The sequence below is a fragment of the Leptopilina boulardi genome, unplaced genomic scaffold, assembly GCF_019393585.1.
Source record: "Leptopilina boulardi isolate dan_hultmark-lab unplaced genomic scaffold, ZJU_Lbou_2.1 LbouV2_342, whole genome shotgun sequence".
Taxonomy (NCBI): Eukaryota; Metazoa; Arthropoda; class Insecta; order Hymenoptera; family Figitidae; genus Leptopilina; species Leptopilina boulardi.
The window spans coordinates 635,499-663,467 of record NW_026137910.1 but is presented as its reverse complement, the minus strand read 5'-3'; the positions used below and the strand labels follow the sequence as shown (position 1 = coordinate 663,467).

General features: G+C 26.6%; 1 protein-coding gene across 3 annotated transcripts in view; it reads right to left on the bottom strand.

Moving 5' to 3' along the window:
* LOC127285907 (uncharacterized) overlaps window positions 1–27,969 on the bottom strand; it is a 192,068-nt gene that overhangs the window by 90,431 nt on the left and 73,668 nt on the right. Inside the window, exon 1 of one of the 3 annotated variants that reach the window (XM_051312115.1) lies at window positions 8,087–8,156. The exons of the other annotated variants lie outside the window; for them this stretch is intronic. The gene's annotated coding sequence lies outside the window, so the exon portion shown is untranslated. Of the gene's footprint in view, window positions 1–8,086; window positions 8,157–27,969 lie in introns of those variants that run through there. 3 annotated transcript variants of the gene reach the window in all.

The following is a 27,969-nucleotide window of genomic DNA, read 5'->3' as shown; positions in this document are numbered from 1 at the left end:
AATTAGAATAAACTGACAATAATTTCCAAACAATTAAATTTAAAAATATTCAAAACGTAATGCCACATATTACCAATTGATGAAATTTTGCACCGGAATAATATCAAAACATAACCTCAATTATGGATTTTGTTCAAGAATTGTGGTAGACCAGTTAATTATAACAATTCTTGAACAGAATACATCCATGATTGAGGTTATGTTTTGATATTATCCCGGTACAAAATTTCAGAAATTGTCAATACTGTGACTATACTATGTACACAGGCCACGATCGCGGATCGGTCCACATTTTTTTCCTCGAATAACGATACGAAAACAAAAGAAAGTGACAGCTTCGGCAGCCATGTTTATTTTGACTATTATACATAATATATAGGTATAGTGGATACTGTCAGCAGTGGCGCTGTATACTAACATGTTAAATCTCTAACCAGTCGGTAACATAGAAAACTATAAAAAATTTCATTTCCAAATTTGACAAAAATAAGTTTGGCATCGAGATGAGATCGAAAGTAATCGAATAACACAAAAATCTTGAAAATATAACTTATAGTTTTTGAGTTCTCGCCGGCGATATGAACTTTTTAATTGAATAAAAAACTTGTAATTCTTTATTGATTTTAAAAATAGATCTAGATTAATTATTTGAACCAAACATAATTTATTTAATGCAGTAAAACATATATTTGTCTCAGAACTAAATAAATTTGTTTAAAAATACAAATTTTCTTGAATGTAAAATAAAAAAAAATGGAAAAACATGTTTAAATTTGTGAGAAACATTAAGGAAGTAAAAAGTTTCGTTTTAATAAAAAAAAGAAGAAGAAGAAGTCAGAGCCAAAAGTAAAGAGATGTTAATTTATAAGGGATTCTTATTGCAGCAAATGTACCTTGCCATTTTGTATATGTGAAATCTGCTCCATTATCCCAAAACGACTCGTACTTTTATCGCAAGCTTTTTGCATTGCTTATAAAGCTCGAAACTCGAGTCTGAGTCTAAATGAAATTGCTATGTACTTTAAAATCGAGGTGGATTTCTAAGTCGTGGATATACAATTTTTTTATCAACTTTCATTTTGAAAAAAAATATTACTTTTCCCAAAACTCAACAAATTTATAAATATTTTTATTTAAAAAATATTTTTTCTTTCCCAGTTTTCTTTTAATTTTAGTGTATGTTTTTACACCAGTTTAAATTTCTAAATTATTATTATTTTTTTTATAAAAAACGTGAGTTTTGTATCTGGATTTTCGTTCATATATTGTGTGAAAAATAATTATAAATTTTTTTCCCTATATATAATTTTACGGGAAAAATTGTGTGTTTTGAATAAAATTTATATTCATGGAAGCAGAAGACAAATTTATTTCTCTTTTAAATTAAAACAAAAAAAAAAGAATTTATTCACATTTTTATTTGTCCCAAAAAAAAATTTACATCAATGTCAATGCAACTGTTGGACAAATGGAATTCGTATTTCGTTTGTCAAACTCATATATGATCTTTTCATGAATGCAAAAAACTTTTTGTCCTCAATCGAGCACATTTCCCGTTTTCATTATATATATTATTTGTTTTCAATAACCCCTTCGAATTAACTAAAATTTATTGGAATTTTTATAGTCAAATTAAAGACTTATGAGAGATCTTATAATTCTATTATAAAATAATAATAACAATAGTTTATAAGTTAAATTTAGATATTAAAAAAATATATTATTTATATATGTTCGTTCGCCGCAAAAATTTTACATAATTTTGTTTTTTTAAATTACCAAAGTATGTAATTTTAACTTTATCTTTCCATTTTTTTAATTTATATTCATTATTTATCCTAATCAAATATAGAAACTTTTCTCTGTATATTTAAAAAATGGGAATTTAAAAGGTAACATACCTTAGAATATATAATTATTTTTATTAAAAATTTGTCAATAAAATTAATATTGATAGTATGGCGCCGAATAAATTAATTTGACATTTTAATATTATATATAAAAATATATGTAATAAAATGAAAATTTAATAAACGATGATTTAAAATGAATTTTCTAGGGTAAAAAAGATTTGCTTCGAGAGCATAAATTAATTGATTGCCGCAAGTCGATACGAAACTTGAGTTTTAAATTATTATGAGACTCGAGAGGATCCTGTCACTTCCTCTCTCTCTCTCTCTGCGGCTTCCGCGCATTGAGTCATTATTATATATACCGAAAGAAAAAAAAATTCCTCCCGCAGAAAAACGAAAAAAAAAGAAAAAAATATAGGAAAATAAAAAAAAATAAATTTCTATATACATATATGCAATGGCTATTAGCGTCTGTTGAAGACAGACCGCGTTGCCAGTCATTTTGCGTGAATAATATATAACAATGGATAGTAAATGGGTTTTGGTAAAATGAATGTGAATGTTACGAACATTCTGTTGGTAACAGCTTTTCCCATTACATAAATACAGTGTAGAATTAATAGTGGGTCGTAGATCCCTGTGATTCAGGACCTCGAGTACCCGTAGTCCCATGTAATTTTCTTGCCACCTTCAATTACACTTAGCTAAGTATCTTTCAATCTTTATTGTTACTTATTGCCTCTCTCTCTCTCTCTCTCTCTCTCTCTTTCTTCCATTTTCAAACTTTCTCTTCAATATTTTATCATGGATTTTCAAACCTAAAGTACAATTAAAAACTTCAGTTATAATCTATTCCTCAATTGTTTGCAGTTGCACACTGGATAATGTCGGTCTCTCTTATACAATCAAGATTACATTATCTAGATTATATCAGCTAGATAAAATATTATCTAAATAATTTAATCTAGATAATATATTATCTTGAGTATTATCTACATAATTAAATTTAGACGATATAATGCAGATGATATAATCTAGATAATATACACGGAGAGAAGGGCGTAGTAGATCTTACTACTATCTCAGTTAAATCTACTAAACAGTATCGTTCATTTTGGACGGACTAAACATTCAGTTAAATGAACGATACTGTTTAGTAAAAAAATTTACACGATTATCGATAGAAAAAAATTTACCGACAGAAACGAAATGTAGAAACCTGATTGGTTGTCCGCAATCTGGTTAATTGTGGACAACCAATCAGATTTGTGCATTTTTATTCTGTCGGTAAATTTTTTTGTGTGACAGAACTATAGTAGTCCCTCTGACTACGCTGTTTAGTAGAATCTGGACTAAACGTGTTTAGTAGAATAGACTAAATCTCTTCTCTCCGTGTATTATCTAAATTAAATTATTTAGATAATATATTATCTAGATTACATCATCTAGATTAAATTATCTAAATGTATATATATATATATATATATTATATATATATATATATATATATATATAAACAGTGTGAATTTTAGCATCGTAAATATTGTATATAGAGAATGTTTCACTGAAAAAAATAAGCTATTGTTTATAAAAATTGGATAAAAATTGCAAGTTTTGTTATTTCTTTTTATTTAAAAGAATTTTAATTTAAGGCCAGATCCAAGTGAGGCAGCGCCATCTACATTGATACTAAAATTTTGGAAAATTTTCAACAGCCTTTTCTTGAAAACAAGGTGGTAAAATGCTTTTTCCTTTATGGATAATTGATTATTGGCAAGATATATACCAGCTAAAACTTTTTTTGAGTTAAAATAATGAAAAAAATTTTAATGTCGATAAATTAAATATGTGCACTTTTTTCACAAAAACTGTAACAGTACTTTCTCAGAAATTACAATCAAAAATGCAATTTCCATTTGGAAAATTAATAAACGCTAAAAAATACACCACCTAAGATTTACCAATCAAGAAAATAACAAAAAAAAAAAATTTATTAAATATTTAACATATTGATACTGCTTTACTGATTGTGACAGCCCTTTGGTAGATTATGTATTTCAGGTGGTTAGCAACAGCGCCAATCTCCTCCTTTCGGCAAAACTACGAAACGTCTGTTGACATATATAACCTGCCAAACGGCTGCCATAATGAGTAAAATATGTTATGTTAAAATACTTTTTTTTTGTTATTTTCGTGATTGGTAAATCTTAGGTCGTGTATTTTTTAGCGTTTATTAATTTTCCAAATGGAAATTGCATTTTTGATTGTAATTTCTGAGAAAGTACTGTTACAGTTTTTGTGAAAAAAGTGCTCATATTTAATTTATTGACATGAAATTTTTTTTATTATTTTAACTCAAAAAAAGTTTTAGCTGGTGTATATCTTGCCAATAATCAATTATCCATAAAGGAAAAAGCATTTTACCTTCTTGTTTTCAAGAAAAGGCTGTTGAAAATTTTCCAAAATTTTAGTTACAATGTAGATGGCGCTGCCTCACTTGGACCTGGCCTTATTAGAATTCTTATTCAATCGAATTTTTGAATGACAAAAATTCCGATTCGCCGAATTTTAATTTCTCCGAATTTTTATTTATACAATTTTTTATTTGATAGAATTTTTAAAAAGTCGAATTTTCATTTGTCCGAAAGTACAAATTGCCGCACAAACCAGTCGATAGAAAGATTTCGGCGCAATTTTAAAAATTGACCAATCATGATTTTCTTAATTCTAATTGGTAAATTTTAAAAATTTGCTGCGAAATCTTTCTGTCGATTGTTTGTTTGGATATTTGTAATTTCGGACAAATGAAAATTCGGCTTTTTAAAAATTCTATCAATTAAAAATTCGGATAAATTAATATTCAGTGAATTGGAATTTCTTTCATTTAAAAATTCAAATCACATATAAATGTCAATTGAATGAGAATTCTGTTAAGTAAAAATTCGTATATAAAAAGAAAATCTTTCAAATTTTAATTCAAAAATTGAAAATTCGCCTAAAAAATAATTATTACAAATAAAAATATTTTAAAATGAAAATTTGAATTAATGATTTTAATGGGAAAATCATGCACCCCTTTTGTTTGCATTAAAAAATATTTTATTAGTTTTGAGGTTATGTTACGGCTTCCATCATTTTTAAAATTCATTTTATAATTTTCAAATACTTTTTCAATGAGTATAAAATATAAAATATTTATACTTGTTAAAAAAAAGTTTTCGAAAATTTTTTTAAAATAAATTTTAAAAATCAAACAAGAACAAAAAAAAGTGAATAATTTTGCATTATTTTTAAAAAACAGTATTGACATACTTTTATGACACTTATATTTTCACAATATCTCGTGTTGACGGTAATTGCGTTTAAAAAAAGAAAAAAGAATTTTTCTTCTCTATATAAAAATATGATATTTACGATGTAATAAAAAGAAAATATTTTTGTCGACTTGAAATTGGAATAAAACATAATGTAGAATTGAAAAAGAAGAAGATGAAGTAGAAGATATTTTAAATGAAAATTAAAAGGGTGAATGGTTAAATTTCCTAATTCTGGCATGGGGCCAATGAATTTTGCAGCCATTCAGAAAAGTATGTTTTCATAATATAAGAGAGGGTGACCTCTTATATGTATCTGTCCCATACGTCGCTCTCGGAATGTGCCCACAAAACCATAAATCCTCCTAATGGATTTTCTTGAGAAGAAACGCGAATCGTTGCACTCTTGTATGTATTCTCTCCACACTTTATATTATATGTATATATGAGATAGTTGCCATTGGTAACTTGGTTACATCGACAGCATATGGGCCAACATACGTCATCAAAATAAGAGAAAAAAAATTGGATCATCCCCTATATATATATTACATTGTTCAGGAAATGTCTTCAAAAATATTCTGAATACAAACATTTATTCAATTTCAAGTGCAAAAAAAAAAAATTCTAACGTAATCGTTTTCGTGAAATTTTCTTAGAAATTTTAACAGAAAAATATTTTTAAAAAACAGTGACAATATATTTTTAAAATTATTTCCATGTGAAAAAATTTCAATATTTTTCGCTTTTAATTTTTTTTTTTTTACTGTTAAAAATTCAACTTGTTTCGATATTTATACATTTGAATCCACTTCTCCGGATGAATTGAATATTACATGAAAATGTCTCGTGAATTTTTACACACTATTTCCGGTTTTCTGGTTTTATATATATATATAGAAGTAAAAAAAGTAATATTATATTGCAAATAACTTTGTATTTTATTTCATTCGTCTGTTTCCCATTAAAATTACAGTGACAATTTTATTTTTCTATTTATATTAAATTAAATCTGTTTGTATTTTTAGAATATGTATATTTGTAAATTTTTTCGATGTTTTTATTATTATTTTCGAATTTTACCACCTGTTACACACTTTTTCAAACTCTATGAATTATGTATGATATGAAATTCTAAAACTTTATTTAATACACATATACAAACGCAATTTATATATATATATATTGTATATTCCGTTTGTGGAAAATTATAACGTAATGAAACCACGTGTACCGGCTGCGCGTATTCAGAACAATTGATTCTATATTTAATAAATAAATTGAAATAGATAACAAAAGCATTGAAAATCAGTGATTTTTGTGAAAGCATTATTTTTTAAATTAATTATCTCTATTGTTTATATCACTTTTTTTTATATGCGTATATTATACAAAAACGAAATATAATTCGTTAAAAAATTTTTATTGAAAAATTTACAAAAATTTAATAAAATAATTAAAACAAAATTTGTTTCTGACATTTCTGAAAATTTTGCAGTATTTATTTTATTTTTTGTAATTTTTCAGATAAATTAAGCAATTAGGATAAAAAAATATTTTTGGAATTTAAAAATTTTAATATCGTGAAATTGTTTAAATTACAAAGTTTTTTGTAGTCCTATAAAATTTTTTGAATTTTTCTTGTATATATAGAAAAAAATTGCAAATTGGGCTTGCAATTTGAAACTTTGGAAATGCAGTTAGTGCTGCGGAAAATTGGTGCCTTAATTTCAGGACAAGAGTAAACAACCCATAATTTGGGCCAATCGACTATATAGGTATATATATATATACCCTTTACAATTTTCTATATCAAAGTGTGTGTTTGTGTCGTCACATGAGAACTTTATCACTCTGCCTGTGTGGTATTCAACAGAGATTAGCACTACAAACTTAACAGGAATATTTTACAGGACATTGATCCTCATACTCATCGATTTGGATTTCCACCTTTGAATAAACCACATTCACAGCTCATTCACCAAAGTTTCTTATCGCAAAGTGATTTTCGATTTTATTTAAAAAAAAAGAAGAAAAAAAAGTTTTATTTCAAAATGAAGATAAAATTTTCAATATACCATTAAATATACCTATTTTTTAATTTAATCAGTCAATTTTTAAAATTAATCGAATAATTAATGAAAATTTAATCTCAAATTTTAATTTCATTACCGCAGATATAAAATAGAAATTTAAATTTCATTCTATATAAATTAAATGTACATATATATTCAATATATACAAAAGAACAAGAAATAATTACAATGGAATTTAATTAGAAAAATTTAATTTCCACATATTATAAATTCTTCATTAACTAAATATTTCAATAATTATCAAATTTTAGTTCTAATTTGACTGAATTTTCGAAAACACAGTATATAATTTTTATAAAATTTCCTTTGAACCTAAATAATAAACACTCAATCACTTTTTTATATATATATGTACAAGACAAATTTTCTCCATGGTAAAAGCAAACACATTCTTTTCTGTGTTTACAAACACTAAAGTTTAAATCAAAGTAAAAAAATTATACATCTACAATAATGTAATTTAAAAAAATAAGTGGCGCAAACAGAAAAATTTATTTCGAGATTAAAGTATCTCTCGAAATTTTTCAGAAAGAGGGGAACCATAATTTTTTTCAGATTGCGTCCCTGAAATAATATTCATAAATAAAATAAAAAATTAATTAAAATCAAAACAAAAGAAATAGTCAACTAATTAATGAAAATTAATTAATAATAAAAAAGAAAAGATTTTTAAAAAATAAAAATTTTTAAAATAAAATTTTTAAAATAAAATTTTAAAAAATAATTTTTTAAAATGAATAAAAATTGAAATTTTGATTCGAGTTGTAAAAATAAGAAAAAAAAAAAATTTATGACTGTGACACTAGTAGGATAATATGCATACATGTAGAGGGTACGCGGCGCGATCCGCTGACGACGTGCAAGCAGCGAGAACTGATTGCTTAGCACGTCTACTCTCACGTTCGGTAACTCCCTCATGCTTCACACAACCCCTTTTATCCTCCCACGAACGGCAAAGTTTCTCTACCCCACTCCCCACGTACTCAACCACCCCATTCATTTTCATCGACTGTGATCCACTCGCGCATCCACCCACGCAACTGTTGCTCCCCCGCTCCCATTTACCGATCTTATAACCTCTTTCAAGTCGCGCGCTCCTAATGCGTTACCTTCGTCGATTTATCATGAACGTCGTGCCATCCCCCCTACCATCTTCATATCGGCACCCGGGTACAATCTTATTAGCTAAACTTCCTTCCGTATGTTATATATACTCGCGCATAAGGCATTCCATACACTGTTGTTGTTATATTTATAAAAAAAAAAAGAAATAACTTTGCTTTTTTAGTATTTTTTCTAAAACTACCGTCAATCGGGACTATAATTAGTACAAAAATTGCCATTTTTTTCAAGGGGTTTTATAAGATACACCGCATTTCATAATTTTTTTTCTTTTAAATTAAATACACAGGCACACAAAAAAAAAGTTGTCTGTTTCTTGAACTAGACATATATTTCCTATAGTATTTTGGCCCGCTGAAACCGAATCTGAGCTCAGAATTGCTCCATCACCCTCAGTTTTTTTTTTTAAATCGACCAAAACCACCCTTAAACGGACAAATTCACACTTCGGAGATAAAAAATAAATCAACTTATTTTTTAAAAAAACCGAATTTTACATCTACAAAACTTTGCTCCACTAACTCAAAAACAAAGCCAGTATTGATCCATCACGCCCCTGAATTTTTTTAATCGAAAAAACTACCCCTAATCTGAAGAATCAAATTCAGGAGGTAAAACAATAAAATAACTGATTAAAAAATTTTATAACCAGGTATTTTTACTCCAGCAAAGCAGAAACAAAGCTAGAAATGCTCCCTCACCCTCTAAATTTTTTTTAAATCGAAAAACCACCCTTAAATAGAAAAATTCAAGTTTAATAAGTAAAAAATATTAAATTACCGGTTTGTTTAAAAACAGAACCTTACATGTATGTAGTTTTGCTCTACTAACTCAAAAAAAAATCCAGCATTGATTTATCACCCTCTGAATTTTTTTAAATCGAAAAAACTACCCCTAATCTGAAGAATCATATTCAGGAGGTAAAACAATAAAATAACTGATTAAAAAATTTTATAACCAGGTATTTTTACTCCAGCAAGGCAGAAACAAAGCCAAAAATGCTCCCTCACCCTATAATTTTTTTTTAAATTGAAAAAACCACCCTTAAATAGAAAAATTCAAGTTTAATAAGTAAAAAATATTAAATTACCGGTTTTTTTAAAAACAAAACCTTACATGTATGTAGTTTTGCTCTTCTAAATCAAAAAAATAAAGCCAGCATTGTTCCATCACCCTCTGAATTTTTTTAATCAAAAAAACTACCCTTAATCTGAAGAATCAAACTTAGGAGGTAATACAATATAATTATATTGTATTACCTCCTAAGTTTGATTCTTTGGTGGTTTTTTCGATTTAAAAAAATTTTAGAGGGAGAGGGAGCATTTCTGGCTTTGTTTCCGCATTGCTGGAGTAAAAATACCTGGTTATAACTTTTTTAATCAGTTATTTTATTGTTTTACCTCCTAAGTTTGATTCTTCAGATTAAGGGTAGTTTTTTTGATTAAAAAAATTCAGAGGGTGATGGATCAATGCTGGCTTTTTTTGAGTTAGTAGAGCAAAACTACATACATGTAAGGTTCTGTTTTTAAAGAAACCGGTAATTTAATATTTTTTACTTATTAAATTTGAATTTTTCTATTTAAGGGTGGTTTTGGTCGATTTAAAAAAAACTAAGGGTGATGGAGCAATTCTGAGCTCAGATTCGGTTTCAGCGGGCCAAAATACTATAGGAAATATATGTCTAGTTCAAGAAACAGACAACTTTTTTTTTTGTGTGCCTGTGATATTAACCCCTTTGTTGGCAAAAGGAATTCGATAAAAAGTGCAAAAAATGTATAGAAAAATTTTTTTTCCTGAAAATTGGTATCTAGGGGTATTTGGGGTCACTGATTAGGAATTCGATGTTACTTTTTCAAAATTCAAAATGTCGGATCCAATATGGCGGAATTTTTCAAAAATTGTTCGAAATCGCTTGAAACTCTCTACACGGAGGCTATATTTGATCAGACCATTTTGAATTTTAAAAAAGTAACATCGAATTTATATCAGCGACCCCAAAAACCCCCGAGTACCAAGTTTTAAGCTAATTCCAGCAATTTTTTTAAATGTCCGCCATATTGGATCCACCATTTTGTATTTTGAAAAACTAACATCGGATTCGTAAACAACACCAAAAACCCCCGAATGGAAAGTTTGAAGCAAATTCGTACGGATGGTTTCGCAAGCTTTTTTTAATACATTTTCGACTAGTTACATTGATTTTTGAAAAAAACATTTTGACCAAAAAAATGAAACTCAAAAATAATAACGAATTTCTTGTTCTTACAATAAAAAAAAACCGAAACAATTAAAAATTTTCAGACATTGAAAAATCTTAATAAAAAAATTGCATAATTGAGGGGCCGGAAACAATAACAACCACACAGTAAAAACAAAATCTTCTTTTAAGCTTATAAGTTGTCTTTTTTCAAGATGTAAACGGAAGTAGATCATATTGACTGAAAATCAGTACTCAAAAAATGTTTAAAAAGAATACCCTTATCTTACTATAAGTAAGATGTCATACGAGCTGAAATTTAGCTCTAAGCTTGTTGAAGAACTGAAATTCAGTTAGGTTTTAGACTATCATTTAGTCTTATGTTAAAAGAGGGCTGAAATTAAGCTTCCTTACAGACTGTCTTTCAGCGTTAACCTGGTGTGATAATAATCCTAAATTATGACTTAAAAGCATATTAGAATTTTGATATATATATATATATATATATATATATTTATATTACTTATAACAATTTTTTCTAATTTATAAATTTGCATTATTTAAATGAAAATGACGAGGAACTTTTATATTTAAAAAAATCTTGTCATTTTCATTTTCAATTCTGCAAACTAAATTTAAAAAATAACATTATACGTAATATATATATATATATATATAAACTTAGGAATTAACAGTTTAGAATAATTTAAGCTCTTCCAACAAGTTCCACACAGTTTTGTACTTTTGGTAATATTTAGCGACTTTTTTTCTAAATAGTATAGCTGAGACAAAGGTGAAAGATATGCGTGCTTTGCTGGAATATCCGATATTAAAAACCCAGTAAAAAAACCCATTCTTGTGAATTATAAATGAATAAAACCAAAATTAAAACACGAGAAAATCATTTCTCAACCACGCTTCACTGTACGCGTACGCTATGGCGTTTTCACAACAGACGTTTTGCCTGTGACGTCACAACTACCACTTTAAGACTCGGCGGACTGACACCCAGCTCAAGTAAAGACTTTTAAAAAGTCACTGTCGTCTTTTTTTTACTTAAGACCAGTGAATTAAAAATCAGTCGAATTATAAGCTTATTTATAGTAAGAGAACCACTAACTCTTATTTTAAGCTAATTTTCATTATTAAATAAAGTTTCTTGCTTAAAATAAGTTAAAAATTAAAGTAAGCTTACATTCGGTTTCAGATTTTGTTTTTACTGTGCAGTACGCTCGGCCGGTCGCTTTGAAGCCAATCAACACCTCAAAATTGAAACTCAAAATTCGGATTTTTCAGAAGCACTACTTTATAGAAGATAAAAAAACATATCTTTTTTCTCTTAGAAACTTTTTTTTAAATCCAATATTTTTGATAATAAAAGCAAAAAGCCCAAAAAAAATTTTATCAAATGTAATGAAATTTTAAAATGTAAACGATTATTTTTTTCACAAATAGTAATAAATTTGTTTACAACTTGGTATACATACTAAATTAGGTCTAATAAAGCCATTAAAACATTAGAAAAGGCAAAAAAAATTATTGTTTTATTATTTTTAATTAAAAATTGAAAGAGGTCGATATTCACATTTTCTAACTTTTGACGATAAAATGTCTGCAGGGAATTTCAAAACTGTAAGAACTTCTCTTATAATATTTATATTATTTATATTTATTTATATTATATTTATAATATGCGTATTTTAAATATTTACAAAATATCAAGTATGAATTATAAATGTTACTAATATTAATATTGTTAACAATTCTAATACTAATGTACATACATATAAGATACTGATCACAAAAAATAAACATAACTTTCTTCTTATTTCACTAATTTCTTATTATTCGAGCCGAAATAATTTCACATACTTCAAGAAAGAGTCTCCAGCGGGTTAAGTGAACGCGATGGGCTATCCGCTTTTTCTTGAAAATTAATTTTTTTAAAAACTATAACAGGAATTGATTTGGAATTTTGCAGAAAACTTCCTGAAATAGTAGTGAATAAATATTATAAGAGAAGTTCTTACAGTTTTGAAATTCCCTGCAGACATTTTATCGTCAAAAGTTAGAAAATGTGAATATCGACCTCTTTCAATTTTTAATTAAAAATAATAAAACAATAATTTTTTTTGCCTTTTCTAATGTTTTAATGGCGTTATTAGACCTAATTTAGTATGTATACCAAGTTGTAAACAAATTTATTACTATTTGTGAAAGAAATGATCGTTTACATTTTAAAATTTCATTACATTTGATAAAATTTTTTTTGGGCTTTTTGCTTTTATTATCAAAAATATTGGATTTAAAAAAAAGTTTCTAAGAGAAAAAAGATGCATTTTTTATCTTCTATAAAGTGAAGCTTTTGAAGAATCCGAATTTTGAGTTTCAATTTTTTCACCTTTTTGACGTGTTGACTGGCTTCAAAGCGACCGGCCGAGCGTACTGGTTGTTATTGTTTCCAGCCCCTCAATTATAGAAATAAATCATTTTCAATCTTCCATCAAAAAAGAATCAACTATTATAATATACTCAACAAGTAATTAACAAAATCTACCTGACGTCAAGAATTTAATCACATAAATAATACAAATTATACACATACGCCACGCAATTTAAAAAATCTTTTTGATTATGGTTCTTAGTTGAATAAAAAAAACATTTCTCAATAGGTTTTTAAAATCAGTGTACGTTCCCGATTAAAAAAAAAATTGCGTTTTTATATAAAAACATTGTTTCATGGGGAATCAGAATTTATTTAATCTATAAATAGTGTAATAAATGATAAAATAATTACTTATTTTCAGTTTTACATATAAATAATTATATTGCTGTAGTGTTTGTGTCCAATTTCAAAAGATTAAGTTTTAATGTTTAAGTCGAATATAGTCTCTGAAATTCTTTGGCAAGAAGAGACCTTTAATTATCACCCTATAATAACGGCACTGAACAGGAAAATGATAAACAATACTTTTTTCTCGAAAGACGGACAATTTTTACAAAAGCAGCCAAAGATTTTTATCTTATAAATTTTCTAAATCCGAAAGATTGTGCGAATCCATATAAAAACGCGATTGAAAAACGAAAAGTAGGAAAATAATATAATAACAAATTCATTGCCTCCTGCCGCCGTCAGATGGCAGAAGCATGCAGAGAGCACAAGGTCGCAGCTGTTATTAGATTACTTTTCGTTTTGCAATCGTGTTTTTCTATAGATTCGTACAGTCTTTTGGATTTAGGTGATAAGGATTTTGGCTGATTTTGTAAAAAATGTCCGTTCAATACTCTAAATGCATAAACATAAAAACGAAATAAGAAAATAACTTTAATGTTAATAAATTTATTTGAACACAAATATAAAACATCTATTATCTATACACATATGAACATTAAATAAATTCTGGTTCTTTATAAAATACTAGTTTTATATTATTAAAACTCAATTTTTTTTAAATTGGACACGTAAACTGATTTTAAAACCTATTGTGAAATGTTTATTATTCATCTAAGAACCATAATCAAACAGAATTTTTAAGCTAACAATTCATTTTTATTTAAACCGCTTCTTCGCACCAGGGATGTGTCCGGAAACGGAACTAAAATCAATTTTAATTTTGTTCCGTTCCGTGCCAGAGGCATGAAACTGAATTACTTAAGAAATTTGTTTTGTGTCCCGCCACGAAACAAAAATAAGAGGCAATTTTATTTTGTGCCGAGGAACGGAACAAAAATACGAGGTAATTATATTTCGTGCCGAGGTACGAATCCAAAATAAGTGGTAATTATAATTTGTGCCAAGGAACAAAACAAAAATAAGAGGTAACTATATTTTGTGCTGTGGAAAGAAACAAAAATAAGTAGAAATTTTATTTCGTTCCAAGCTCAAAAACAGAAATATATAGTAATACATTTACGTGTCCTGACACGTTACTAATTAGACTCGGATTTTGTTTTGATTCTAAACCCTTTATGCAACATGATACAAACATTTAAATATCATAAATTCCGAGAAATGAATATATATCTAATTCTATAGTTTATTTCATTATTAAGATTAAATAAAAATACTCTATAAATTTTAATATATGAATATTAACATCATAAATGAATATTGTACACTTTCAGATATATGTATATTTTTTTACTCAACAAAGTTTATAGATCATTGTACCCGTAAGGGTTTTTGGGGTCGCTAATTAAGAAACCAATATCAGTTTTTTAAAAATTCAAAATGGCGTATCCAATATGGCAGACGATTTTAAAAAAAAATTATCGGATTTACATGAAACTTATTACTTAGGGGTTTTTTGGGTCGCTGATTACGAATCTGATATCCGTTTTTAAAAATTCATAATGGCGAATCCAATATGGCAGACGATTTTTTAAAAAAATTATTGTATTTACATGAAACTCGTTACTCAGGGGTTATTTGGGTTACTGATTACAAATCCGATATCAGTTTTCAAAATTCAAAATGGCGGATTCAATATGCCGAATAATTTTGCATAATGTCCTAGCCGTAGCCGGATATCTCTACGATGTCCTCAGGATATCTATGGATATCCTAATTACCGGATATCCCTAGAACGTTCGTAGGATTTCTTGAATATCCGGATGCTGTTAGGGAATATTAATTGAGTAAAAACTCAAAGAATATTTTATGATTACATGTTTTCATGATAGTACCCGGTTATTATAGACCCTGTATATATTCAGTCTATATTTATTTTATTTTAATTAAATTTCTCAGAAATCTTATTTAACATTTAATAGACAGTCAACTTGTTGATAAACAATTTTTATTGTATGCGACTTATTTATTTTATTTATTTATTATACATATATACACTGCCGCTCAATAATATTTACCCACCTTACAGCATATTAGGGCTTTACAAAAAGTTTTGCATCTTTAATTCTAAAAAAGATGTAACCTTCCTCAAATATTCATCTTATAGCTTATATCTTTGACTTTAACGATACAAAAAAGAAAATAAAAAAAATGCATTGTTTAATTGTTTAAAATAACAAAAAAATTTTTTATTTTTTTTGTAAATTTCAAATTGATCTTGGTTATGAAGAAATGATCAGAATTTAATTCTCGATACGGAATTTGAAAGCTTATTTTATCACCTTTTAAACGCTTTTTTGAAAATTTCTCTACAATGATTTTTGAAAAAGATATGACCATTTACTCGACCATTTATTTAAAAAAATGGCCCATTTTTTTCAATTGTTGATAACTTATGAACAATTGACTTTTGAAAAAAATTGTTTAGAGAAAAAATGTTCCTTATTATGTGTAGAACTAGGAAAAAATAATTAAAATTTTTTAAAAATAATTTTGTTTTTCTCATTTTGACCTCATGTATTTGTCGTAAAAATATATAAGATCAAAATGGGAGAAAAACAAAATTATTTAAAAAAAATTTTTAATATTTTTTTCCTAATTCTACATATAATAAGGAACATTTTTTTTTTAACCAATTTTTTTCGAAAGTTAATTGTTCTTAAATTATCAACAATTGAAAATTTTTTTCAATGACTGATAACTCGAAAAAAATGGATTTTTTAAATTTTTGATAAGAGAAGAAAAGTTTCAGTTTTTCTTTTACTTTTCAATAATGTTAACAAAAATTTTTTAACAATTTTACAATTTTTTTTAATTTTTAAAAATGCGCAAAATGCTGCGCGCGGTGTTTAAACGTTTACTTAAACCAATAAAACTTATCGGCCCACTCTAAATTTTTTTTTCAAAATTTTCTTAGTATTTCCAGGTGTGTTTAAAAAAAATTAAAAAAAATATCATAGCCAAATTAAAAAAAACTTTATTTGTTTATAAAAAATTGTTATTTTTTTAATAAAAAATGAAAAAAAAAATTTTGTTAACATTATTGAAAAGTAAAACAAAAACTGAAACTTTTCTTGTGTTATCAAAAATTGAAAAAATCCATTTTTTTCGAGTTATCAGTCATTGAAAATAGGTCTACATTGAAGAAACTGAAATTTCGAAAATTTTTCAAAAAATAAAAGAAAATAGAAAAAGTAACGGTAACGCGATAATTTTTAGAAACATTATCGGTAACGATTACGCGTTACTCGTTAAAAAAAGTAACTGTTCCCACAGCACATTACTGTTTAGAAAAAGTAATCCTATTGATAAAGAGGGGGGCCGGGGGTTATAAAAAGAATAAAATATTGTTAACTTATTTTATGGAGGGCCCCTTATTAATAATACCACCCTTTATATGATACATTTTATTGTAGTCGAGTAATTGATTTTATCAATTTTATTAAAAAGTATTACGCATGTAACTCATAAAGCTGTGGTTTGATTTTTTTATAATAAGAGACTAAGTACATATTATTTAGAATAAAAACATTTTCTTGTCTCTTTTCATTTCTAATGTTGCACATATAACGAATTTGAGAGATAATATCCTTGAGTGCAAGGACACTTAATGTAAACAGGCCCGACAATCTGTTCTCATTTATTGTTGTTTACGTATTTGGAACGGAATAATATTCCTAAATAATTAATTTTATTCTGTACTTATAGCACGAAAATAAATACCTGTAAATTTTTGTTTTGTAACTTGGCACGGAATTAAATATACAACTATTTTTGTTCCATGCCTTGGCACAGAACTGAATATTTAACCATTTTCGTTTCGTGCCACGGCACAGAACTGAATATACAACTATTTTCGTTCCATGCCTTGGCACGGAACTAAATATATATACATTTTCGTTTCGTGCCTCGGCACGGAACTGAATACACAACCATTTTTGTTCCGTGCCTTGGCACGGAACAAAATATGTAAATATTTTTATTCCGTGGCACTGGCACGGAACAGAACAAAAATGGCATTTCCGGACACATCCCTGCTTCGCACATTCAAAGTCAATATAATATATAAATAAACTTTGTTTTAAGAAAATATCGATTTACAGAAATAATAATTATCAATAAAAAAATAATAAAATTCAAATATCCGTCAATTTGTACAGTGACTATTAATCGCTCTCTATTTTTAAAGTCGTTTGATTAATTTAATATAAATAGTAATATAAATAATAAAAATAAATTTCTGGTACTCATCCATATATACAATGAGAAGGCGGATTTTACATGTATACTCATAAATTACTATTTTTTCCTACCATTCTATTTATAAATCACATTATAAATAAAGAAAAAAAATTATTTTTCTAAATTTTTGCATGGTAACAATTAAAAAGTTGTGAATCTTCTTTAACCCCTTGACAGTCCAGGGCCCATATGTGGCCAGAAAAAGTCGTGCCACCTTTGTGCAAGTGGCCATATATGGCCATCGCAAAAAAATAATACTAAATTTAATTTGATTCGCCTGAAATTTGTTACTCGGGGGTTTTTGGGGTCGCTGAATCCAAATTTGAAGTCAGATTTCAAAAAAACAAAATGGCGGACCCAAAATGGCGACCATGAAAACTTAAAATTTATCAGATTTACATGAAACTCGTTGCTCAGGGGTTTTCGGGGTCTCTGATTACGAATCTGAGGTCGGTTTTTCAAAATTCAAAATGGCCGATCCAATATGGCGGATAATTTAAAAATTAATGCGTTTTGACCACAAATTGTTACTCGGGGGTTTTCGTAGTCGCTGAATTCGAATTTGAGGTCAGTTTTTCAAAATTCAAAATGGCGGATCCAATATGGCGGACAAATTTTTAAAAAATCAATCCGATTTGTCTGAAATTTGTTACTCGGGGGTTTTTGGGATCGCTGAATTCGAATTTGAGGTCGGTTTTTTGAAATTCAAAATAGCGGATCCAATATGGCGGACAAATTTAAAAAAAAAAAATTTTTAATTTGTCCGCCATATTGGATCCGCCATTTTGAATTTTGAAAAACTGACCTCAAATTCGAATTCAGCGACCACAAAAACCCCTGAGTAACAAATTTCAGGCAAATCGGTTTGATTTTTTAAAAATTTGTCCGCCATATTGGATCCGCCATTTTGAATTTTGAAAAACTGACCTCAAATTTGAATTTAGCGACCCCAAAAACCCCCGAGTAACAATTTTCAGGCAAATTGGATTGATTTTTTTAAAATTTGTCCGCCATATTGGATCCGCCATTTTGAATTTTGAAAAACTGACCTCAAATTCGAATTCAGCGACCACAAAAACCTTAAATATGATGAAGTCATATTTTTTTGGAAACTTTTTTTTCGGACCGTTTTAGGCCCACCAGCGATTTTTAACTGGACTGCGAAGGGGTTAAGGGGGGAACACCAGTTGTAACTTTCGAAAAATCGATTATTTTTTTTTTGCATTTTCTTAAAGTATACATATTTAGAAATGTGTCTGTAAATTTTAAACTTGATCCGATGAAAAATAAATGAGATATACAGAACACTGCAGCGGCGCGTCCCGTGGCTTCAGACAAGGTGGCCAGCCATACCTGACCCTAACGACAGATGGCCTTTTCCTATGATTTAGAAACGGCAACCACTGCGGAAGAGTTATTATATGGTCCAGGAATCGATGACTCTTTGTAAATTGGAAACAAAATTTCTTCTGAACAAAAAAAAGTAAGTTGAAACTTTGAATGCGTTTTTCTCAAAATGACATTTTCCAAGTCGGTGACCACGATTACTCGAATACCATGAAACCGATTTATTTAAAATTTAATGTGCTTCATTTACACATATAAGTCTAGTTCGTGATCGAAGGATTTTTTTTTTTATGCAAAACTTTTTTTTATATAGCTGAAAATCGACCGTATTTTTTTAACGAAAATTATACTTTTGACTTTGACAGGTCGCCATTTTGTCAAATTTTTTTTTTTTTTTAAATCCTTCGATCACGAACTAGATAATCTTATAATAAATGTAAATCAATTTCATTTTTGTATTTCAGACGAAGTATACCTGCAGAATGCTGGTCACCGCAATTCGCCTTTTTTCTTAAGGCGCCACTTCAATGACTCATATCTCTAAAAGTTTTTGTTAAAAAAATTTTTTTTTTCTTTTAAATTACAGCTTTTAACATGTACTTTTAACTAATAAATAGTATTCTTTAAAAAGATTCATTGTTCTTTTGGAAAATATTCTTGTAAAAAGCATTATTTCTTGAGTTACAACTGGTGTTCCCCCCTTAAACACTTTATTTAAATTCTTTAAAACCTAGAAAATTTTGGGTATTTTTCAAAATAGTTTGGGTACAAATACGAAAAAATAGTGCTTTTTTACTTAAAAATTCTTGGGTACTTTTTCAAAATAATTTGGGTAAAAATCCGAAAAAGTTTGAGCATTTTCACATAAAAATTCTTGGGTATATTTTCCAAATAATTTAGGTAAAAATTCGAAAAAGTTTGTGCATTTTCACATAAAAATTCTTGGGTGTATTTTCCAAATAATTTAGGTAGAATCACGAAAAATTTTGTGCATTTTTACATAAAAATTCTTGGGTATATTTTCCAACTACTTTAGGTAGAAATACGAAAAAGGTTGTGCATTTTTACACAAAAATTCTTGGGCATATTTTCCAAATAATTTTGGTAGAAACACTAAACAGTTTGTGTATTTTTACATAAAAATTCTTGGGTATATTTTCCAAATACATTTTGTAAACATACCAAAAAGATTGTGTATTTTTACCTAAAAATTGTTGGGTTTTTTTCCAAATATATTTTGTAAAAATACCAAGAAGATTGTGTATTTTTACCTAAAAATTCTTTGGTTTTTTTTCCAAATCTATTGTGTAAAAATACCAAGATGATTGGGTATTTCTACCTAAAAATTCATGGGTTTTTTTGCTTCCAGAAGATTTTTGGTAAAATTACCCAAGAAATTTTTTACAGTGTAACTATTACAGTTTCGGTTATCCTAATCATGATTGTCGCGTCAAGAAGGTTGATAATCAATAAAGTTGAAAATCAAATCCAAATGATAAAAACGGCCACATTTTATATGAAAGCATAAGAACACGGAAAACCATATGATAATAAAATAAACCAATAATAATTTATAAATTTAAAGAATGAAAAATAAAAATAAGAATCTTTCTGTGTTCTCGGCCGGCACATCCATACTTTTGACTTTCAAGAACAAATTTTGTTTTTTTTTTTTTAATTTGCAGGCAAATTGATGTCACTTTGTATACATGTTCAAGTATATGTTTTAGTACTAAAACTTCGGATCCGTGATTCGTTTTTAGCTCACGCCGTCAATATTTAACCCTTTAGTGTTAATAAATTATTTTAAGTAGGTATAACTTCTGAATGCTTCATTAAAATTAAGCGCAACTTCATATTTCAGTTTTACTGGAGTTGCTGATTATACAAATTTGCATATTTAGATTAAAAAATTCAAAATGACGGATCAAATATAGTGAATTAAAATTTCAAAAAATGATTTGATTTTCATGAAACTTTTAATGCATAGTATTTTTGATAGAATTTTTATTACTTATCTTATTTTTGAAACATTTCTGAAGAGTAACAGAGTTGTCTGGTTAAAAAATATAGATTTTAAAAAAACCGAAAAATCGTTTTTTTCATATAAAATACAAGGGAAATTTGAACCATTATAAGGCATAGTTTAAAAAAAAACAAAAAGTAGTCAAATACTTCAATCCTAATAAAAAAATCCCAACAATTTTTCCCCATGTATATTTAGACCACCCTAATACGTAGTCATCATTTTGAAAAATTTGAAATTTTTTTTTGACAAAATTGTTTTTTTTTTAAGTAATGAACAAAAACGAAAATTGAAGTAGGTATATAAAAATATATTGATTTATATATTTTATTTATTTATATATTATATACTCTTGAGCGTAAAATAGAATATAATATATTGGAAAAAGAGGCGATTCGTTCTTCTCGGAATTTCCAAGTAGTAGTAGTAGTTTCTTATACATGGTGTCAAGCACCCATAATAATTTATTTTCACAGCGACACTATTCATATTAAGACTGAGGAAAAACATTTACGTCACGGCAAGGGTGTCTTTCCTGTTTTATTTCTTTTTTACACGAAACCAAATGTCTCGTTTACAAGTATTTTTTTTCTCTCTTTTCTTTTACTATAATTTAAAAACAAATTTAAACATATGAATACATATATACAATATAAAAATGTAAACATAAATTCTACATAAAAAAGTATATAAAACGAAATAAGTTTTCAAACTATTTCTACACCTTTAGATATTTTGTTTTTTTTTAAATTTTAAATGTATATATGGGAGATTTCATGTGAAGTGATCAATATAAAAAAACGTTTCTTTTTGAAAGTAATTTTTTCATATTATAGAAGAAAACTCCTAGTAATCGCGTAATAAAGTGAAATATGTTTTTAGGTTAGAAAAATAAAAACAATTTTGACAACTGGAATTTCAAAACTTGTGAAATTAAATATTTATTGAAATAAATAATAATTAATATTTTTTTAAATTATTAATCCATTTGTCCAAATGTTATTGTTTTTGTTACGTAACCCATTCAAATAATATTTTTTTATTTACAAATTACTAATTATTTCGTATACTTTGACGTCAAAGTCAAATTTGAATGCGACGTCAAATTTAAATCAAAAATTAATTTTTAATTTAACGTCAATGTTAAATAAAACAATGAATTTGTTGAATTAAATTTGACATTGACGTTAAAATGAATTTGATTTTGACGTTAAAGTTAAATTAAATTACATAATCGACGAACCATGGTAGAGAAAATCTTTTTGAAATACCTATTATAAAAAATAATTGTTAAGAATAAATAAATTTTTAGTTTGAGAAGGTTGGTGAATTTGTGCAAACGAAACACTATAAAATTTGAATAATTTTTTATTTCTCCTAACTTTCCAAAGATCGTTTACTTCTCTTTATACTATACATTTAAATTGATATTGAATGTATGTGAATTTGATACGTCAATACGATACAGATAATGTTTCTCTCTAATGATCATTAGTTATATATATATATATGAGGAAAAATTTCTAAAATGATCCAATTAAAAAAAAAATTCTTCGATCTTTCTACAATTTGCACAACATTTAGTAATATGGATGAGTACTTCACTCATAAATTATTATTAATTTTTAACAAAAACTGTAGAGGGAAAAGAGGATTAAAATTTTGGTCAAATGCGTGAACAGTGCATTTTTTCAAAAATAATAACTATTGTATAAAAGGGTAAATTTTTTTTTGACATTTATGTTTTCGAAATGTTATTTCCTGCTCTTTCGAATGGTCTAACTTTTTTAAAATTCAAAATTTATCTCTTTTTTTTTAAAAAAAAAACAAAAATATTTTTATTTTAAACGACCCTTTTTACTCCTTAAAATAAAATTATACTTTTATTACATAAATTTAAAAAACGGCATTTTGTTTAATTTATGTATTAAAAATATACATTTTAATTTTTAAACTTCATTTTAATATTGAAAGAAAATTATTATTTATTAAAAGAAAGAAAAAAGGTTCTAAAAAAAAAATCAAAAATATTTCTGTTTTTTAAAAAAGGGGTAAATTTAGAATTTAAAAAAAAAATTTCTGCATTATTCAAAAGAGGAGGAAAAAATCTTTTGGAAACATGTAGGTCAAAAATTTTCTTCATTCATTTATACAATAAAGTTATGATATTTTAATTACTCCAATGTTTACACATTTATGGTATTGGAACGCTTGAGAAATTTTGCCCCATATACAAGTCAAACCACTATGAATGGATATGGAAGGTAGGTCATGCTATTATAAAATTTTGTATTAAATTTAATACAATGTATGGTTATCAAATCATTTGCATATTCATGAGATATGCAAATAATGTCACTTCATTGTATATACGATTATAATGTGACTTAAGTTTACGGGAATGGCTATTTTTTTTTATTTCGATTAAAATGTTTAATTTAAAAAAATTAATAAATTAGGTCTAAGTATTTAAAAAAAATCGTTTAGTTAATTGTTTTTTATTTATTATAATAAGAAAATGAAAAAAAAGAAAAATTAAAATAAAAGCGTATAGGGTCAGTTCCCGCAGGTGCGAATGGTCGGCCCAACTAGGGCTGCACGAGAGTCGACCGCCCTAGTTGGGCCGACCATCTTCTATCTTAGAATAAGATGTTAATTTTAATATTAAAATGCTTTATTCCTATTATAACATCTTAAAATAAGACACTTTAAATAACTAAAAAGATACATACTACCAAAACATCTTATATTAAGACACTTTTTTTTGCAGTGTACAGGGTTTCATTTTCATGTTTGTTTATACATTTCGCAAATTGGACTTACCCTTTATTTGTTAAATAGAGTGAAATAGTTTAATATTTTTGTAATTATTTTATGAACAATTTATATTATTTTAGATTATTTAACTTTCAGACATTTCCTAAAGTGTGAAAAATAATTTCCAAAAGTTATCTTGAGTTCGCCTATAGTATTTTTTTTTTTTGCAATTTTCAATGCTTTAAATATCAATTTAGTTCATTTTAGCGTTAAATTAACTTTGAGAAACTTCCTCTTGGTGTATAGGTGTTATAACTGCATGAAACTTTAACGCGAGAACTTTAAAAGCATTCTTTTCATTGTGCGGCAATAATGACGAAAAATTAACCTATTATTCCAGGATTCTATAAGAAAATATAGAAAGAACTTATGCATGGAAAGAGTACATGTTTTTTCACTTTTGGAAAAAAAAGGTTTTTATAATGAAGAAATGTTGATTTACAAATTAAAATTGGATTATGAAATTTTGTTGAAAAATTAAACAATTTTATAAAAATTAACAGAATTTTAAAAATTAAATCTAAAATATCTCATAACAAATAATTTTTGTTGGAAAATATATTTTTTTCAGATATAAAAGATGAGTTATAAAAATTGTTTGCTTTAAATAAAAAGGACTTTTTTTTGAAAAAAGACTTAATATTTAAAATTTCTACCTTGCGGCAGAGGATTCAGTTATTTAAGATTATCCCCTTTTTTTACGTTATGACGTCAGAGAATCGTTTATTGTGACGTCGACAGACGTAGAGACAACAAAGCAGACGATAATATCTTTTTCAATGAGTGCATCCAAGTCGAATGCATCCACAGTCAAATTGAATTTCAACTTTTAATCGCCCTGTTTATCTATAATAATAATAATAATAAATATTATTATTTCTAATAAATTTAATATTGTTTTTTATTTTTTGATATTTAATTTTCATTTTTATTTAGTTATAGTGTCAGAATTTCTCAAAATTGATGAGCTAAAATTTTCAAAAGGTAATTAATTTTCAATGTTAAATCGTATTTTTTACTTCTATCAAAATAAGCTTCTGTAAATATTAGACCAAAAAATTTTTTTTTGTTAAAGTCATAATCAATTGAAATTTTTAGCTGTTTTTAATTTAAAAATTTTTTCTCGAGATCTAGTTGATAAATGAGGGGCTGGTAGTAAAAATGGTTTAAAATAACATTGCGAGCAAAAGTGGGATAAGTGACTTGGGAGCAAAAACGGGTTAAAATGATTCGTTTAATTTATTGATAAATTCATTATATTATCGATTAAAAAATATTAACAATAGGAAAAAATGCATTTTTTATTATAATTAATATTTTTTAATGGATAATATAATGAATTTATCAATAAATTACACGAATCATTTTAACCCGTTTTTGCTCCCAAGTCACTTATCCCACTTTTGCTCCCAATGTTATTTTAAACCATTTTTACTATCAGCCCCTCAAATTTAAAAACAAAAAAATAAGTTTCTTCCTCGTCTTGGAATGTGGTATTTTAAAAGATAGTTATTTAATAAAAATTATTTAATTATTTATTTATTTAAATAATAATTAAATATCAACAATAATTATTATTTAATATAAATAATAATAACGTATAATGAGGCGAATGAATTTTATAGCTAATTGTTTTCAACTTAATAATTCAATTATTACATAATTAAAAAAAATTCCATAAGCATTTTCTGTACAAATTAAAAGTTAATAAAATCCACGAATTCGCGTATAGTAATATATTAAATTATTTACGCTAATTGAAAAAAGTAAAATTTTTACTAATTTTGCAAATTTTAGAGAGTGCAATTTTGTTATTTTTTTTTTTTATTTCAAATAAATGTAAAGCCAATTTAATTCAGCGGACATTTAATCTCCTTTTATTTGTCAACATGTATACGTCATAAGGACGAACGTCACCTCTTGGCGTGACGTCATGTATATTGCACACGTTTCTCTTTCGTTCGAATTTTTCATTATTTCATTTGTATTATTGCGTAGTATTTAAACGAAAAAAATTATTATTTGTGACATTTAAAAAATATTAATAATAATAAGAAATATTTGCATTAGAAATATTTAAAAAATGTTAATATACATTATAAACTATTATTAGATGTAAAAATTTAAAAATAATATTTTGTTATTACAATCAAAAGGTAGTACTTTTTAATATTTAAAAAGAATGTATTAGGTAAAATATCTGTAAGTTAATGTGGCTGTGTGGATATAGTACACGTTTCGTGTCACAAAGGTCCTGGGTTCGATTCCCCATGCGAGCGAGATTTTTCCAAATTACTCTTTAATGTTTTATATACTGCATAATGTAATAATTTTAAATACAATATTAGAAATAAAAAATTCTAAAAACTTTTAATTTATTTAAAATAAAAATAATCTCATAAAATAGGACAATTTTAAGGAAAAATTGAAAAAAGTGTCATAAAAACGAATACAAAGGAAAGATTATAATAATAATTTAGTAAAATGAAAAATTTCTATATATTTGATTTACAATGGACGATTATACTTGTTAGCTGAATCTAAAGACCATCAAAGCTCTGATCGTTACGGGTGGGCTATTTCCCATTGGGAAATACACGTCACCTGCTGTTGGGAGATAAACGTCACTGTCATAGAACTAAAGTACATTTGATTACTATAATAGCACTCACGAGACATGTATATATGTACATTACTCTTCGAAGTTATAAGCATATTCTGTATTATTCTATAAGCCCATATTCCAGAATTTAATGAGAATCCACTCGTGTACGCTTATGTTTACGTAATTTACATTCTGAAATTGTCCTCGTAATTATAAATTTCAGTTGTTTAACATTATACATTCTTATAATCTCGGTTGTATATATATTATTTATACATCAGATTGTAAATAATTAGATTTTTTTGAAAAAAGAAAACAAAATTTTTTCTTTCTAAAAAAGGACACCTTTTTTACCAAATTTTCAGGGCTTGTAAATTAGCACTACTAATGTTAAAAAGGTCATTTAGTATTTTTTGGTTCTTACAAAAAATTTTTTTTTTAAATTCCATTTAATATTATTATTATTATTGTTTTCGTTATTTTTATTATTATTTATTAACATTTTTTACTTTCCATAATATTTTCTAAGAAAAAAAGTATTACAAATAAAAAATAATGAAAATAAGCATAGGTGCAATTAAAATAGATTAATAATTGCAGAAATTTTAAAATTTTTAACAAAAAATTTGCCCTCCCAAAAAACTCATTTTTTCCCTAAAATCTTAAAAAATCCATAAAAACTGCAACAAAAATTTGTTATGCAATTTTAAAAAAATCCATATTTCTTTATTTTTTAACCTCTTAACTGCTGATGACGACAATTTTGTGCGTCAAATCTTCGTCATCGCAGTTAAGGGGTTAAATAGAAAAAAATATTTTACATGTGTAGTTTATTCTTAATGTATCATCAACTGCATTGATTTAAGATTTATGTGGTCTTTAGTTGCCTAAGTAGAAAATGTACGTATTTGGTCAGACAAGCTAGAAAAATTCTTACATGTATACACGGTTGCCTAGTGTCTGACAAAAATTCATATGTTCTACTTGGGTACAACTATTTTTATCTTATTTTCGACAAATTTTATGGGAATTTTATTTAATAGATATATTGAATTGAAAAAAATAGGAATATTATTTTTTCTCATTTAACTGCTAATTAAACACACTGAAAAAACTATATTCTAAATTTAAGAATATCTTCTTGGCGCCTATTTAAGAATATTTCCCATATGCATTTTATTCTTAAAGTTAGAATATAATATTCTTCAAATAAGAAACATTTCTTAAATACCTCCCTGAAGTTGGCTTCGACGCTCAGCGCCGAAAATTGTTTTTCGCAGGATGAAAAATTTCAAATTATTTTTTTTTTAATTTTTCAATCCAAATAACAACTTGAAAAATACTTCTCAAGGCATTGCGTGGACCAAAAACCTTTTTAAAAAATGTTTTGATATTTTTGATTCTGCGAAAAACAATTTTCGCCGCTTAGCGTCGAAGTCAACTTCAGGGAGGTTCTTAAATTAAGAATTTTTTCTTAATTTAAGAAATTTTTCTTATTT